This window comes from Carlito syrichta, unplaced genomic scaffold, assembly GCF_000164805.1.
Source record: "Carlito syrichta isolate Samal-C Ts95f unplaced genomic scaffold, Tarsius_syrichta-2.0.1 Scaffold308162, whole genome shotgun sequence".
Lineage (NCBI taxonomy): Eukaryota > Metazoa > Chordata > Mammalia > Primates > Tarsiidae > Carlito > Carlito syrichta.
Window position 1 is genome coordinate 155,467 of NW_007252258.1, and position 13,358 is coordinate 168,824.

The window sequence follows — 13,358 nt, forward strand, 5'->3', positions numbered from 1 at the left end:
AAAGAACCCATTGGAAGCTTGATATTAAGTTACCACTAACAAGGATTTTAACAGTCAATGAATATTTTAGAAATATGAACAATTCTGAAATGTGCTTAAGTTGATATGTCAAGTACTGGAAATACCCTTACCCTGTAAGAGGCCTGCAGGCATTCTCTTTTGGCATTGAGAAGAGCCAGCAGGTTGACAAGAAGGGCTTGAGGGAATCAGTCTTCATTAAACAAATGCAAGAGAAAAATTCTAATTTTTAGGCATTTAGTCAACTCTCTTTTTTACATTCACCTTTCTTGCCATCTATGAATGTGACATACACTCATCTGGTGAGTACTTTTACATTTTAGGGAATAAAATATTAAAGTCCCTTTCAAAAGAAATGCACTGAAAGGTCCATACTACATCATGAAAAAAAAAAGTAGCTGTTATACAGTGAATTTATTATAGTAACAGATTTTGCTGCACAGTCCAGGACATTAGATCTTAGTTCATGACAAGAGTTTAGGGGTATGGGGGGTGTGGTGGTGTGGGGATGTGCGGGTGTGGGTGGGTGGTGTGTGGGTGTGCACATGCTTAAGGCATTTTGTTTTTCTGTTAGTGTGAAATACATTAACTAGATTTTAAAAGGGGTTATTCAAATAGAATTTGTGTGTCAGACTGACCACCCTGGTTAAAGTGTAGAGTTTTTTTTTTTTGAGTCTGGGGTCTCACTCTGTTGCCCAGGCTGGAGCGCATGGCTCAATCATAGCTCATCACAGTCTCAAACTCCTGGGCCCAAGTGATCCTTCCACCTCAGCCTCCTGAGTAGCTGGAACTACAGGCAGGTGCCACCATGCTTAGCTAAGTTTTTAATGTTTTTCTAGAGACAGGTCTTGCTATGTTGTCTAGGCTGGTCTCGAACTCCTGGGCTCAAGCAATCTTCCCACATTGGCCTCCCAAAGTACTGAGATTCCAGGTGTGAGTCACCACACCTGGCCAAGGTGTACAGTTTAAGAGAGTCAATATTTCAGATATTTCAAGTAGATTTACTTTGGTCTATTTATTTTCCCTTTAAACCAGTAGACTCAAACATGAAATGTTCAAGAGCATTCAGAGGAGTGAAGGAATATTAGAATTTTAGTATATTTATTATGAACTCCCCTTTTTTCTGTCTTGTGGGTTTAAATAGTTTCCTATTAAGAACATTTTCAATTATACACAAAAGTAGAGAGAATAATAACCAGGTATATCCATCATTCAGATTCAACAGTTATAAAGATTTACTTCACCTATCCTTGTTATTAAGAAATTTAAACCAGGCTCGGTGGCTCAGCCTGTAATCCCACGCTTTGGGAGGCTGAGGTGAGTGGATTGCCTGAGCCCGTGGGCTCGAGACCTGCCTGGTCAACTTGGTGAGACCTCATCTCTACAATAAATCAAAAATTAGCCGGGTGTGGTAGTGCATGCCTGTAGTTCCAGCTACTTGGAAGGCTGAGGTGGAAGGATCACTGGAGCCCAGCAGGTTGAGGCTGCAGTGGCTGGGAGCAGCCACTGCACTCCAGTCTGGGTGACAGAGTAAGACTCCAACTCAAAAAAAAAAAAAAGAAATTTAAATTAAAAAAAAAAATTTATACGTCAAATAATGTTCTTATGACTCCAGTAGTCATCACTAAAGATTAAAGACATATAGCTATACCATTAGAACAACTAGTAAAAAAAGATAATCCCTTAATATAATCCGATATCCAGCCCTAGTCAGATTCCCTGATGTCTTATTTAAATCATGGTCTAAACCACATCTCAGCATTACATTGGCTTCTAGGGACTTTTGTCTTGTGTTTTTAATCTAGTGCTAGCCTACTCTTTCCTCTCCCCGAACTCTCACTTTGCTTTTTACCCACACCATTGACCTGATGCAGAAACTAGTCACTTATTCTGTAGAATAATCCACTTGTTGAGTTTGCCTGTGTGCTGCCTTATGGTGTTATTTAATCTGTGCATCTACCCTTCTGTAAATGAAAGTTAACTTGAAAGGAAAGGACAAGAATAATACATAGGGAGGGCTATGTGCTTCCTACTATATCACAATATTTTGTCGTCCTACTTTCAATTATGCTAAAATTAATCCATGTTTCAGGTGACAACAGACCGATCCTTCCATTATGAAGTTCTCACCAACACTTTCTCTAATTTTTTACCCATTAATATTTGTACCTGAATCAATTACAGGTTGTAAAATCATTCAATTGTATTATTTTTTCTATTATCTTTGACATTTATTAGTTTGAATTCTATAAAGAACTTTTCTTATATATAACGACTATGTGGTTACACATACATATGTAGAAGAAAGCAGGGTAAAGACTTAATTCCGTGTTTTGATTGCCAAATATCAGAGTTAGCAGTAAGTGACCTAGTTAATTCTAATGGCAACCAAAGAGTAGTGACTTTTTTTACTCTTTTTTTTACTTTATTGATTTTTCTCTTTTTTTTAGTATCCTTATAACTAACTCATTTGAAAAATACATTCAACATCTTTAAATCAATTGCATTTAGTTTTCCTTTTTTTTTTCTTGGTCACTTTTGATTCTCAAGTTGCCTCCAGTTTGGCCAAAGGAAGTCTTATGTTGATTCCTATCTTTGGGCACAATCCCAATAACTGTTGACAGCTAGCATACTTTCTAGGGCAACAAAAGTTCCAGGCTCAACATGTCTATATAATGACCAACTCTAAAAATGGAATCAGGTTTCCACCAAAGATCCTGGTCATTATTAGTGTGGGATAGTATTTAGGGATCATAGTTAGATATATATGCTAGATATGCTTATTTTTTATAGCATTATAGGACAGATTATATTATTATTCCTAACTCCTTTCTCACTTATCATTGTATGATTTCTAGAGCCTCCCAGTAGGCAGATACACCTCTTCATCCCAGCTCCATGTTTGGCTGTGTGATATGCTCTGACCAACAGACATATATCATGTTAAGTGGAAGCCTGAAGAGATGTTACACAGCTTATCTCTGACCTCTGCATTTCCCTAGGCCTCAAGGACTGTCTGTCCCAAACAGGGTCAGCTCTTTCAGCCTGGTCCTAGAATAAGAAGACATGTGGAGCAGAGACAGCAGTTGACCTAGAGCCACCAAAATGGAACACAAACAAAAAATAATGCATATGGTGGCAAACTACTGAGGTTTCTTAGGTTGTTATTTCATCAAACCTGACTGATACAGGTTATGCTATCTTCTGGGCATTTTTAGTGGATACAGATAGAAAATACATGGCTTTGAAATGAAAAAACAAACACAGCATGAGTTCCTACTCAATTCAAACAGAACATTTCCAATTCAAGGAGAACATAATAGAACTTTTACTTAATTTTTTAAAACTTTGTACATTTATCTTTTTTCTACACTAAAAATCTTAATTTATCTGTACATTAATCTAATTACCAATTTGTATTTCCTATAATGTGATGTAGTATCAAAATTTTAAAAACGATTTTAAATTACTAAAGCTTAAAATGTATTTGCAGTTATATTTGTCCTTAAACAATACTCTACTATTATTTTTTAAGTTCAGATTGAAACAATTCTAATGTGGTTATATCACTTGTTTGCTATATAGTAGATTCATATCTTTCCATTTGTTTTCAATTATTGGAGATGGCTGTTTTAGTGAATTTTGTCTCTTTTTTTGAGTCGGGATCTCACTCTGTCATCCAGGTTTAGTGTAGTGGTAAGATCATGATGATCATGGCTCACAGCAGCCTTGACCTCCTGGGGTCAGGCCATCCTTCCATCTCAGCATCCCAACTAGCTGGGACTACAGGTGTGTGCTACCATGGCCAGATCATTTTATTTATTTATTTATTTTTATTTTTTGTAGAGACAAGATCCTGCTATGTTGCCCAGGCTGGCCTTAAACTCTTGGGCTCAAGTAATCCTCCTGCCTCTGTCTTCGAGAGCGCTGGAATTACAAGCAAGAACCACCATGTCCAACCATCTTTTTGAAATAAATAAAACATTTAAGTTTTCAAAATCACATCTATGTAACCAGTTATAGTAAGAGACATTTGTTCCATTCCTGTTCCTTCCATTGTCAATAATTTTCATTTAACTTCCCAGTGTTTTTTCCTTACACAAAATGATGTAGCATGTTGAGTCATATTGTTCTGCATCTTGTTTTTCTCACTTACTACATTTGGAAGCTAAAGGTACATACAGATCATTCTCATTCCTTTATGCTACATTGCATACTATTCTGTTATTTATTCAGCCAACCCCAATTAAGGGGTATTTGTTTTCAATCTTTTATAATAGTTTTAAAATAATACACATAAACAATGTCTTATTTTTGCAACTACAGCTTTTTTTTTTTTTTTGTCAGAGTCTCACTCTGTTGCCCAGGCTGGAGGGTAGTGGCACAATCACGGCTACTGCTGCCTTGACCTGCTGGACTCAGGTGATCCTTCTATCTCACCCTTCAAGTAGCTGGAACTACAGGTGTGTGCCACCACGTCCACCTAATGGTTTTGATTTACTGTACAAACGAGGTATCACCATGCTGCCCAAGCTGGTCTCAAACTTGAACTCAAACTCCTGACCTCAGGTAATCCTCTAGCCTTGACCTCCCAAAGTGCTAGGATTACAGGTGTGAGCCAATGTATCCAGCTCCAACTACAGCTTTAGGAATAGGCTCGCAGTAGTGGGGTTGATGGATCAAAAGGTAGATATATACTTTTTCTACATATAGCTTAACTTCCCTCATAGCAGCTGTATCATCTCACAGTGCTATCAGTAGGCTGGAAAAATGCCTGTTTCCATCCAACTTCAGGGACAGAGCATGTTAATGAGTTAACACGCTTTTGTTAAGAAAAGTATTGCTATCTTTGGGACAGTCTAATTTGCATTTTTAAGTTATATTGAGCAGAGCTTCATATTTGAAGAGCCATTTAAATTTTTCCTCTGGGAAATCTCTGGGGTTTTGTGTGCCACTGTTTAAAAATTTTGATGTTTATATTTTCTTTTCTTTTGGTTTTGATGGGTTCTTTTTATATCAGTGACAATATTAATCTTCAGAGACTTAAATTACAAATCTTTTCACAATTGGTCATTTATCTTTTTGTTTCAGGTGTTTTATTTTTCCCAAGCAGATACTCTTTTGATATACAGTCTGGTTTATACAATAACACACCCAAGCTTTACTTTTTTGGTATGTTTGGAGGGAGGGTATATGGTTTATTTATTTACCTACTTACATTTAGGTCTTTGATCCATTTGGAATTTATCCCCAGATACAGTATCAGGTTCAGATCCATTTTCCCCCCAGACAGCTACCCTGTTATAGTAACAATATTTATTAAACATTCTCCACGGTTTCAGATGCTACCATTTTATACACATACATACACACACACACACATATTAAACTTCCAAATGAAGTTGGTGTGATTTCTGGACTTTGTATTCTCTCTCATTGGTCTATCTATTTATGTACGCTTTCCACATTATTTTAATGATAGAGACTTTACAAAATGTTACAATATAGGGCTATAACCCTCATTTCTTCCCCTTATGTGTATTATTGCTTATTTCTCTATTATCTCATTCATTTGATAGTTATCCTATGTATGCTTTTATGATTAATATGTTAACACATAAACACATATATATAATTTATAACCAAGCACTTCTGTTGGGACAAATGCTCTTTTCAAAAGAAGTAGGACATCCAAAATGTTTGACGACCACTGCTCCAGTGTTTTTGGAACATTCCAATGTCCTCAGATAGGTGTTCTAGAAGAGTATACAGTAGTGCTGAAATTCCCAGGATGTATCTAATTTTGGCAGCTGCCTAGTGCTGAACTGGGAGATTAAAAATCATCTGGATCCAAGAAAAACTTTTTCAGTGCTAATGAACAGATATCAAGATATCATAAGAAAATATTATGAACATTGGACAAAAATGCCTAGGAAAATCATCTTTCATTTGAAAATAAAGATCACTTTATTAGGCTCTACTATGGTTTAAGTGTACTCCCCAGAAATCATGTGCTGGAAATTTATTTCTCAATGTAACACAGTTGAGAGGTAGTAGGACCTTTTAGAGGGTTTGTGTCATGAAGGCTTTGCCACCTTCATGAAGGTATTAGTGCTGCTCTCATGGACCTGGACTGATTTTGGTAGAAGTGAGTGAGTGAGTTCTTGCTCTTGCAGGACTTGATTAGTCACTGCAAGAGCAGGCTGTTATCAAGTCAGGCAACTCCTTGTGTTTTATGCCTTTTGCATGCACCCACTTACTGCTACTGCAGGCACTTCCACATGTGATGCCATCCACTATGTTATGATGCAGCATGAGGCCCTCACCAGAGGCAGCTGTCCGATGTTGAACTTCCCAGCCTCCAAAACTGTGAGCTAAATAAACTTCTTAATAAACCACCCAGTCTCAGGTATTCTGTTATAGCAACAGAAACAGACTAAAACAAACTGTATCTTCTCTTCTCCCTTAATAAACTTGAGCCCATTATGGGATATGGATTGCTATGGTATCAATTGAGTGGCAAAGTGAATTAGATCATAAAGAGAAAGTTTGGAGTCATCTGCTCCAGAAAGTACTTTTACAATTAACATCCTCTGTTCTGCTTTACCTTAGACAACTTTTGAGGGGTGCGTTGTTTGATTCATCTGAGTTTTTAATCAATGCTTACTAATTCAATATGAATTTATATGCTTTTAGGAGGTAAGAAGGCATCAGGAAATCTGCAGAATTTCTTACAACTCTCTAAGGCAGACCTAGTCCCTATATTTCCTTGTAACTCTAGGGAGGCCATAGTTAAAAAGAGAAGAAGGGAATTCTAGGGGCAGAAACATTATGCATTCATTTGGGACAATTAATTTTACTTGTGTCCTGGAGTTTTTAAATCACTAAAAAGTCACGTAATTTTACAAAGTTACAAAACAAATATACAAACATTAAATTTCAGGTTACTTAATTCTATTTAACTAATTGTTAAAGAACCACTATGTGCCAGGCTGGTGCTAGGGACACAAAGATGTTTTGTGTCTGTCCTTAACAAACTCACAATTCAGAGAGAAGCACATGGAAAAATTACAATTGTATAGGTCAGTAAGTGTCATAAGAGACCAAGAATATGCCAAAAGCACTGAAGTATAGTATGCAATAGATGTCATCTTTGAAGAATAGGTAAGTTGGAATGGCTTAAAAGAAGATGTAAGGAATGTTGGAGCTAGACATTCAGGGAGAAATGGTATTGGCCATACATAGAGGAAATTACAGTAATAGTAACAACTGAGAAGAATGGAGGAACCAAAAAGCGTTACATGGGCCAAGCACGATAATCCCATGGCTCCAATATGCTTATGCACAATTTTAATATTATTATGACATAGATGGCTGCATGCTTAGATTATTGGGCAAATAGATACTTGAGGCGTAGTTTATTCCATTGTGTTAGTTCTGCTTCTGATCAGAATCCATTTCTATTTGAAAGTGTTTTTAAAGATATTTTGTTTTGTTTTTAAACACAAAAACCATTCTCCCTTTTTAAATTTAGCACTTTCCCAGTAGTTCCACATGTTCTTTTTTTATTTGTGGTCATTACTGCTCCTTCGGTCTCCTTTAAAAATAGCATCCATTTGCACTTGTCTGTGAAGCTTAGCTGGTGTGGGTGTCTCTGTCCTCTCTAGGTTTGGCACACATGCTCTTCTTTGGACTTTCTAATTGGCCCTGGGTTGGAATTTTTCCCTTTTCAAGATTTGGTCACTTGTTTGGAAGTTTATTTCCCTCTGTTTTGTTAATCACTCTGTTTCACTATTTTTGGTGGTTTTAATTAGAAGGCAACTCCCACTGTATTGTGGCTTTTCTAAGATATTATCTTGAGCCCCGTTTGTGAGACCTAGCTTTAGGTTGTGGCTTAATTACTGACACAATTTTTTTTTTTGGTAGGAGAGTGTATAACACTATATATAATAGGATTTGATTTGTTAGAAGGTACAGAACAGTATGCATAATAAATTTTGATTTTTTTAAATTTTATTTTTTAGTTGGAGTCTTACTCTGTTACCCAGGCTGAAGTGTAGCAGCATGCTCACGGCCACTGCAGCCACAAATTGCTGGGCTTAGGTGATCCTTCTGCCTTAGCCTTCCAAGTAGCTGGAACCATAAGTACGCACCAACATGCCCTACTAATTTTTTTACTTATTGTAGAGACAAAGTCTCACCAAGTTGTTCAGACCGTTCTCAAACCCCTGGGCTCAAGCAATCCTCTCACCTCTGCCTCCAAAAGTGCTGGGATTACAGGCATGAGCCATGATGCATGACTATAAATTTTGATTTTTACAGAAACCATACGTATACGTTATATGGTTTGAAACTTTTTTTTTTCAATTTCCTAAAACTACATGCAAGAGACTTAAGAATGGATTACCTGTGAGGCATACAATAGGAGTCAGGAAGACTGGAAAGCAGACTTAGTTTTCATTTTATAACCTTTCTGCTCTGTTTGAATTTATTTTAAGCATATATTATTTTAAAACACATAGGTAAATGTGTTTAATAATTATTCATTTTTATCTTTGGTTTTGTGCATTGTATTTAGCAAGTCTTCTTAGTGTGAAGAAAGCTAAGACTAAAAACAGCAAGTGACTGCTTTGAAAAAAATGAGAGCAAGCAAACTGGAAAGAACTTAGCCTAAAGGAGACAGACCAGGTTACACCTTGTTGCTGTTTACAAATATGAAGACAAATCTGTCCCAAATTGTCCCAGTGGAAAATTTTGACAATTAAGACAAAATAAAACATACAATAAAAACAAATATGCTGATGGCATGAGACAGAGAAAAGGGAGACTCCCCAGTAACAATAACCAGAACTCCTGTCCATTAAGTTCACAAGGATTCTTGCTCAGGACTTTTTGAGCCAAATAGGGGACAGCTAAAAGTTCGGCTCTTGAAATACTTTCACAGGACTAGGTTCAATATAGTTATTTGCTTCTCTGCTCTTAAAATTTAGGAACAATTCAGACTGGAGAACATTTCCTACCTACTCAAATAGCTGGAACAGGCCAGGCACAGTGGCTCACGCCTGTAATCCCAGCACTTTGGTAGGCCTAGGCAAGAAGATTATTTCAAGCTAGGAGTTTAGGAGTAGCTGGGCAACATAGCAAGACCCGGTTTCTTAAACACACACACACACACACACACACACACACACACACACACACACACACACTTTAAAAATTAGCTAGGTTGAGGCAGGAGGTTCAGTTGAGCCCAGGATTTCAAGATTACAGTGAACCATGATCATATCACTGCACTCCAGCCTGGGTGACAGAGTGAGATCCTATCTTAAAAACAAAGTGGAACAACAACAAAAACAATCCTCCAAACTACCAAGAAAGATACAAAGAATGTTAATAAATAGCAGGGGGAAAAAAGAAAGAATGGAGTAAGCATGATATTATACAGAATAGGACTGGGGCAAAAAAGTGGTACAGAGCTGGGCATGATGGCTCAGGCCTGTAACTCTAGCACTTTGGGAGGCCAAGACAGGAGGATTGCTTGAGTCCAAGAGTTTGAGACCAACCTGGTTAACACAGCAAGACCAGCCTAGTTTCCACAAAAAACAGAAAAATTAGCCAGGCATGGTGGTGCATGCCTGTAGTCCCAGCTACTCGGGAGGCTGAGGCAAGAAGATCACTTGAGCCCAGGAGTTTGAGGCTGCAGTGAGCCATGATCATGCCACTGCACTCTAGCCTGGATGACGGAGTAAAACTCTATCGCAAAAAAAAAAAAAGAGTGGTACAGTTATATTTGGAAGGAATATTAAAAAGATGTAAAAACATAGGAAACCCATTTAAATCTTTAATAAATAAGAAATGATATTGAATTATAATGCAAAGTATACAATAAATATTTATAAGCCCACACTGATATAAAAATAAATGATTAGATAAATCTTTGGTCAGGGGCACATCTCCCATATAGAAGAATTCAGAGTAATTTATGAAGATACTTCACCTTCAAGGAGATGGTGCATAATTCTCTTTCCTTAAGTGTGGATTACACATAGTGAATTCCTTCCAAAAAATATAGTATGGAAATAAGGAAACCTGTGGAGAAACCTGACATACACTACACACCTCAGCCAGGTGATCAAAGTTAGCATCAACAGTGATGAATTGTATTTATTGTATGTTCCCTGGATATGATGTGATGAAAATGGCACTTTACCCCTGTGACCTTCCTTCAGAAAATTCATAACCACAATATAGTCATATAGAGAAAAACATCAGAGAAATATAAACCAAAGGGCATTCTGCAAAATACTTGACCAATACTCCTTAAACCTGTCAAAGTAACAGAAAACAAGGGAAAGTCGAGAAACTGCCACAGCCAAGAAGAGCCTAGGGATATGTGACAACTAAAATAACGTGAATGGCTGGGCTTGTTATACTTCCAAGTCTTGGGCCTCCTGTGCTTCTGACTGATGGGTTCTAAATTGGGGTTCCTACAACTTCATGTTCAGATTCAGTAATTTTCGAGAATGAATCATACTCAGGAAGAAGATCTTTATTATAAAGAATGAAACTCCTAATAGTCAAATAGAAGAGATTCATAGGGGAAGGTATGGGAAAACAGACTCAGAGCTTTCATGCTCTTTCTGAGTGTGCCACCATACTAGTACTTCAATGTTCCTATGTATAATGTTTTGTGAAAAGAGTTTATGCTGATGTTTAGTGAATTTTAAGCTTATTTAGTCTAAAATAAACCACTAAGTTCTTGCCAGAACCTCAACTAAACCCAAATCTTTAGAAAAAAAGAAGCAAAAACAAATGTTCAATTATACGAGAAGTCAATTTCAAAAAAAAAATGATGAAAGATTTTGACTTTGTTAGAGTAAAAAAAACAATAACGTGGAAATCTGAATAAAGTGCATCAAACTAATGTAAGATATTAACAATAGGGTGTGGGATATATGGGAACTCTCTATACTAACTGCATTTAAAAAAATTAAATCTAAACTGTTCTAAAAATGTTTTCAAGTATATTTTTTTTAAAAAAAAAACACCACTCTTGCTATGCCAATATATTCCAGAAACAATTCAGAAAAGATCCCCTTAACACTTCCAAATTAATCCCCTGTAGCAATCAGGGTTAGCAGAGCAATGTGTTAAATTTTACTAAAGCTTGAGGAAGTTAGCCCATTCATCTAAGCCTTGGTTTGCCTCTTGGTTGTTTTCCCACTGCAATTTCAGTCTTAGGGAGTATTGTTTCTATTTTGATGACTGAATAGAAATAGCAGAGTAAAATGATTTTCCCTGTTTTTAATTAGTGACAATTCTACACTAAGAGTCACAATCTTTTCTACTTGCAGTTTAGGATTTCAGGAGGATACACGACTCTGTCCAGTAGTTTTGTTACAATTTCTCCAGCCCGCCTCTTTGTTGCCTTTTAGTGTGAGTTGCATTTTCTTGTGTTCAGTATGCTACCAACTGATAATACAAAATTGCATAAAGGTTTTTTTGTGAAACTTTGCTTTCCTGGTTTGATTTTATATAGTACAGATCAGCACATGTCCCTTCCCAGAAACAATCTGCACCTTTCTCCCCACAAAGGGACATAGCTCACATCACTTGAGCTTAACAATGATCACATGGACACAGAAAGCCTGAGAAAATATCATTGTATTGTGGCATTAGGCACTCATCTGGCAAGTTATTTTTAGGTATTATAAGTATTATATTATCTGAACTTGAATAGAAACAATAACAACTCATTTTACAAAAAAAAGAAAAAGAAAAAGAAAAAAAAAAGAGAGAACAAAAGAAAAAGAAAACAAACACCCCCACACCCCCCAAACAAAATGAAAGAAAAAGCAAAACCAAGACTTCAAGGCTTAAGGTCTATTGTAAATTCCTCTCTTTTCCTAAAAAGTTAACGCGAAGAAAACAAAATAAAAAGAAACGTTTCCCAGGATTTTAAATCTCATGAACCCCAAATCCGTGAAAATCCTGTTTAAAATCATCCCGTGAAATTGGCTTTGGATCCTCAGCTACTGGATGACTCGGCGGCTGCATCTTTCTAACAATCGTCCCGTTGGACGTCCCCCGAGGACACAGCAGCTGGCTAGAGTCGCCAGACCAGAATGCTCTAACTGAAGGTAGATGTGCAAGTGGAGAGGCTAAAAGTAATTCTGCCTCAGCTACCCCCACCCCCGCCCCCGCCCCACAAGTGCTCTGCATATCCCAGCACAGCGGGGACCTAGGAAGCCCAGACCGCGCGGTCCCTGCCTCTTTCCTCCAGCGATGCCATCTTTCCTGGGATCTTAGCATCTTTAAGTAGGTAGCGAGTTTTGAAACCGCCCATATAAAGTTAATATAGGGCCAGGGGGTAAGAGCTGTAGAAGACACCAGAGCGCTGCAAAGCTACAGCTGTGGTTAGAAGTCAACCAATCTGTGTTTCTAAGCCTGCTCTCCCCCTCGCGTGGTTGTCTGCACAGTCGCTTCAATAGAGAGCAACTGACTTTTCTCGTGTCCTGACTCCTGGGGAGGGGGAAAGCTGCCCGAGAGGCTGACAAACATTTTCCTTGAAGCAAAGAGCCTAGGGATCATGTCATCACCCTCATACCTTCTTCCTAAACTACTTCTATGATGGCCTCTACAAGGACCAAGAGTCAGTAGCCAAAGGACCCGGGGCTTGTTATATTTATAAACAGTACCTAGTAAAACCTAAGAACGGGGTTTGAGATGCTTTTCAGACTTTGCAGTCTGGTGGGCCTGAGACCCCACCTGGACCCGGGTCACATAGCAAGATGCTGCCTCCCGTGGTCCTGTGACCTCCTCCCAGAAACTGGCTCTGCACGTGAAGGCAGTACGACCTCCGCCCCCGCCCTCCCAATTATTTCCTTAAACAACCCTAACCTAAACTTCCTGGGAAGGCAGTTTTGAGAAAAATCTCGGTCCTCCTGCCTCCGCTGCTTTGCGAGACTAAACTCTCCACCGCAACAACTGCTGTCAGAGTACTGGCTCTTGTGGGCAGCGGGCAGGAGGACCCCGGGCAGGCTCTGACAGTTCCGCATTCTGGTCACGTCCCTGCGTCTTTGAAAACTTAGCCCAACTTGGCAAGAACAGAGATCCTGCTAGTGGGGACCCTTGATCTTCTCCAACTGTAACTGAGAAAAGTCAGACGCTACTGACGAGGAACCCAAGACCTCCGGCTCCCCGCCCCCGCGCCTGCCCGCACGCACCCCGCGGGCTGGGGGCCGAGCCCGACGCCCCCCACCCCGCCCCCTCAGCGCCGAGCCCCGGGACGCCGGCCCGCGGGCGCCGTGCGGGGCCGGCAGGTCCCGGCAGGCTTGGGC